This window comes from Apus apus, chromosome 10, assembly GCF_020740795.1.
Source record: "Apus apus isolate bApuApu2 chromosome 10, bApuApu2.pri.cur, whole genome shotgun sequence".
In the NCBI taxonomy this organism is placed as follows: Eukaryota; Metazoa; Chordata; class Aves; order Apodiformes; family Apodidae; genus Apus; species Apus apus.
Genome location: NC_067291.1, coordinates 13,683,336 through 13,689,034, shown reverse-complemented (window position 1 = coordinate 13,689,034; position 5,699 = coordinate 13,683,336).

Below are 5,699 nucleotides of genomic sequence, written 5' to 3'. Positions count from 1 at the left end.
ACTCAATTAAAATAAGCTAGAGCAGAAAATGCTTTCCAGCAAGCAAACAAGTTAGACTGTGCTGCAAATGGGCCATCTGACTATTTTCCACTGTACAGTCTTACTGTGTAGGCACTTTGTTGAACTTTCACTGTAGTGACTTCTCCTTTTCTTGCTCCCTCCAGATTCTTCAGTCCTTTGAAAACCTGGGGACAGGGCTGGAAGAGCAAGGGATTAAAGCTGTCTGCACATATGTACACACTTCTCTCCACACACACTTAGATTCTCAAATAAACATATTTATATGCAGCCAATTTAGGACAGTCTGCACACAACCTGATACAGAAGCACAGCCTGAGGCATAAAATAAAATGGCAATAAACTTCAGTGAAAGAGACAGTTGTTCTCTGGGGTGGAGAGCTCCTGAGCCTACCAGCCCCAACTCTGTCTTTTTTGGAAAGGCAAGAGCTTCTCCTGAATTCTTCCTGGCCCAGGCTGAATTGGAGAGGGCCTTACTTCTGTCACTGGTCAGAGAAGGTGGGATGGCCAGGATTTTTGTGGCAACTTGGTTGGATTCTTGTTCCTCCAGGCTGCCTGGTGCCCTGCACAGGGACAGCTATTCTGATGCTGTGACCTTGCGTAACTTCTCCTACCTCCTCCTCCTCTCTTCTCTCCACAAAAGATGCCTGCTCCAGCTGTTCTCCCAGCAGGAGCAAGTGGAGTTGTGCAAGAGAGTAATCTGCAGAGTTGGAAGGTGCTTTTGTGGCATGGACCTAGCAGAAAGAATAGTGTGATCATTGCTGCTTGCGTGTAGGGCTCTGTGATGCAAGAATTAGTCTGTCCCAGTGCTGCCTGCTAGAGCTAGGGCAATCCTCTCTTATTAGTCAACCTGCAGAACTTCTCATCAATGAGACTTTTTATACTAGAAGATAAGGACCCAGCAACTGAACTGGAGCTTGTCAGCAGTGACCTAGTAGCTCCTGCGAGTTTAGTAACTCACCTTTTTCTATTAGCCAGGCAACCTCGATTATTTTCAACAGAGTAGTCAAATTAAGTTAGCTCCAGAAGTCTGTGTTATTTATGACATGTATAGTAGGGATATTGACTGTATCCCCAACATGTTCAGGTCCACCTCCCTACTTGCACCATTCAGCCATAGTTGGGGCCATCAGTAAGACACTGAGCGTGGGACATTGCTGCTGCTGCTCAGCCTGCTCCATGCTTTGCTCAGTCGTGTAGATCAAGCACTTCTTTATCCCTGAATATCCTTCCTCTGTGCTAGATCCTGTCTCAGCAAGCACACACTGCTCCAGGTCGATTCTCCCATGCACTGACCTGTGCCTGTGTGCTCCTTGGGCACATCTCATCCAATCTGAATTCACACCTCTGTAGAGACAACATCCACACTTGAGCCCTCCTCTTCTCTGGCATTCAGTGGAGAGAGGTCATCAGTTTTGAGGTATGTGTTATATAATTGCCATAGATGTTGCTTTAAAATGAGAGGAACTACCTCCCCAGTTCCCTAGGCTAGACACGCCAGGTCTCCATCATCTCTGCTCTCCATATCTGCTCAGACAGATCATTGTCTTTACTTAATTCCTTCCAGAACTGCTCCTTCAAGCAGCTGTTTGCTCGTTATCATGTGCTTGGATATCCCCCTAGAGACAACACGGACTGGAAATATTGCAGCAAGGAACCGTTGCTGTCATAACGGGATGTTAATCAAAGGCATTCCCAGCACAGTGAATCCCAACAAGAGCTGCATGCAGACACAGGGTTGGATCTCTTTGGCACACTTTAGGGGAATGAAAAATGGAGATCAACATTGCAAACAGCACCCTGAGGAGTAGGCTGGGTTTCTTACTGGCAGGGAGGCAACACTTCCACAGAATACACCCAAAACATTGTTATTGTGATTTGTTTAACCACTGCTCACAGGGAAAAGCCTCTGGGCTTCTGTGAGATAAGGGGAGGTTGGGTTACCTTCTCCAGAGCTAAACCAAATTGCAGAGATACTGCTGGTCCTGACTCTTATCATATAAGCTTACTTTTCCTTGTGAAAGATCAGCATAAAGCCTGAATAGAACTAGGAGTACTTGGGCTTGTCTTAACTTTTGGGACAAAGAGAATTTCCTCTATTTAGGGCACTTTGTCCTGTGATGCCTGAGTGATGCACAGATGAACCCCTTCTCCTCCTACCCATTGCCAACGGACACAGAAATAACAACTGGGTGGGACTTGGAACAATACCAGTTTGCTGTAGACGTGGACCCTAAAAATCTTTTTATTTTAACATCTGTGTCCATGTTCTAGGCTGTTTCTATTCTTTAGCAGGCAATCTGGGTCTGAAGCTGCCTGCTTCTCTTGGCTGAGTGTATCACATGACACTCAGGGCTGTTCAGCTTACTGGGATTCTGGCCAAATGCTGAGCCTGCTGGAAGGTGCCTGATGTAAGGAGCCTGGAGGAGTAAGGGCTTTCATTTAATGCTCGAGCAGGTACCATCACTAAAGACTTAATTACTAATAGCCAGGACAGTGTCCTCTACCTGAGTCCCCTCCAAATGCCTGCAAACCTGGAGAGTCCACTGCTGCTCCCAAGACTCACCTGATCTTTGCCTTCCAAAGATTCCAATTGCCAACTTCAGGCATGGCTGGGTGAGAGCAAGCAGGGAATGGGGTTAATTTTACAGGATGTTTTTATTGTCTTAGATCCTACAAGGATAAAATGTGGAAAGGTAAAAATGTGTGATTCAATAATATGATTCTTTGTACTGCCTAGAGCCAGGTGAGGTCGTGAATAATACAAAAGCAGAGATCAAAACAGTGATACATTCAAATCAATGAATTTAAATATCTGAAGGGACCGTTCTGGGCTGATCTCTGGTGAATGTAGGCCCCTTAAACTTCATCCTCCTACCTCTGTGTTGAGCTCAATAAGTTGTGTTTGCCTAAGCCATGGCTTCCAAGGAAGCCTTCAAGTCTGGATTCAAAGTTACTAAGGGACAGAAATTCTACTGCTTCCCTTGGTACCCATTCCCCTTCTGTTTAAAACGTGGGGTTTGTTTCCCATGGGAGTTTGCTTGGCATATGGTTCCCAGCTATTAGTTCTGGTGGTGACTTTCTGCTACATCAGAGAGCCCTTTAGCATCAGCAGCTTCTGCTTGAAACAACATTTGGGCACTGTTGTCAACTTCTCAGATTTTTGGGGGTTCTGTTGTTACAATAATTAGATTTAGGCATTTTAGTCTCCCCCCACAAGGCATTTCCTCCAGCCTCCAGCTAGTGGATATATTCTGTACCATCTTTTTCTGCCAGCCCAGAGGTGCACACAGGATTCCCCTTGCTCACCACTGATAAGCAGAGAGGAATCACCCTTTGGTTTCATGCCAGATGAGGGCAATAACTCTCCTGAGTGGCACAACATCCCATTGTCAGGCATTCTCTGCATCCCGTGTATAATTTTAATTTTTATTTTATTAAAATATAGTCTGCTTGGAAACACATTGTATCTAACACTGACCCCTGTAGACGCCCATTAGAAATACCTCCAACATTAGTGTCCCTCAGGTGACTCCTTTTAGAGACCTGCCAGATAGGCTTTTTCTAAGCCATTTTAATGTATGTATTACTGACATTACGTATCTTCATGTCATGGAACCCTGTGAAAGCCAAATCTTACCAACATCTACTTACACTGTGTTACAACCATGTAGGCAACTTTATCAGACCAACTTAGAATCATGCCAGCTAATGAAATCAAGTCTGGAAGCACCTGTTTTAGAGAGAAGTGTCTCAACTAAGATTAATATTATGCCTATTCTTCAGTGCTTGTAAATTGAAGTCTATATCAGATTTTCCATTCTCTTGCCTGGAATTTATGTCAATCAAACTAGCATGGATTTAGGAGGCTCATCATTGTATAACTTGGCTGACTATTGTATTTGGGACCTTCCCCAGTGCTCCAGCACAGATTATAAATGAACATCACTGGGCCAGTGATTTACTCAGCCAGCTCTTTAAGGACTCTTGGGTATGGGTGTTTAGCCAAGCTGATTTCAGACTGTTTATCCCTAGCAGATGGTGTTTCCAATTCTCCTTGCTTGCTCATGAGCAGAAGGCACTTCATTGCCCCCCACAGCCCATCCTGTGGGCATGTCCCCCTGCCTTTGGCCTGGTGCTGGCTGCCAAGCACTGTGATCTCTTCTGCAGCCTGACAGGGACTTGGTACTGGCCATCAGTAGAAGGAAATGGTGAAGTCATCTGTCATGAACTGCAGAAGAGGTTCATTGCTTATGCAGATACCATTCCTGACGGGAGAGACACCCAAACAGACACACAACTCCACCGTTTCTCCCTGAGGTTGGCATTTGCCTGAAATTTTATTCCCAGGACCAGCAGAAATTAAGATATGTTCATTTGATCTTGTTCAGCCCTATGGCTGCAAGCTGAAGCCTCCGTGCTTCTCTGCCAATGTGTTCCAGCCCTGCTCTGTCTCATTTTCTGCCAGCATAGCTGTCTCTATTAACTAAAGATTTCAAAAAGATATGATTTTGTGATGTGTCAGATTGAAATGCATGGGTGCATGGAGGTCAACTTTTTCATCAGTGAAGGCTAATGCTGGACTGGACAGGATAAGGTCTATTTTTGGCCTTTTCTTGTGCCAGTGGGGATATTTAATGGACTTTTCTGCAAGGTTAACAGACATATACTCAGAATGTTCCCTGTCAGCTGGGACCTTTCTAGATCACAGGAGTTAAATAGCCAGTATTTGGACAGGTGACCTCAAAGGAAACACCAGTGATTCAGTAGGTGTGGTCCTTCCTTCTGAGTCAGTGCTGAAATGTGATGCCAAAGGATGCTCTGTTGCCAGAGGACATGGTTTTTATTTGAAACATTAAAGCCAACTCGAGTATTTGTGGCTATTTACAATCCCATTATATTATACTGGATAATAATCCAGTTAGGATTAATTTATTTGGCCTCCCTATATTGCTTCTGCCAGTCAATGTCAGGAGGATGTTCCTTTCCTTTCCTACACCTTTCAGAAGAAGCAGGTTGCTCTGACTAACTGGGAGATCCCAAGACGATATTTTTAGGGTGGTGTTGAAATGTCCAGAATTGTATCCTGTGAATTTCTTGTATCAGATCAAGATCCATTTGCATTAAGGTAATATATACTGTCAATGCAAGAGCATTGATTCAAAGCATTATAACCTTTGGCTTTTCCACCATACAGAGGGTAAATTTCCCTTTAGAGCATCTTAAGGTTTACAAAATACATCCAATCACCTGGCTTGGATGGAAGAAGCTGGTGAGGGGCAGCTCCAGTTCTGAGACAAAGCCTTAGCAGATGTGAGGTCTCTCTTGAGTAAATACATAACAAGTGTGAAGTTCTGTTGTGAAAATTGTCTTTCTGCTCCACAGGAAAGACTGAATCACAAGAGAGAAAACGGAAGAGCAATATAATAAGTGATCTATAATAACACTTCAATCTGTTGTACATAGCAGAGCATCTTGTTTATTTGCCTCACAGACTCATTTCCTGAAGCAAGAGGTACTTAGTGTCAGTGTCCTTCCCCAAGGACCAGCTTTCACTGCCAGCCACATGTAGGAGGCTTAAGGGGTGGCTGGAAGCATCAGGCTGCCCCGCAGCAGCAGCCACAGCACTTGACTCCCTGCCATAAATCCTTTCTCCCTGTGTTGTTTCTTGCAGGTAAACT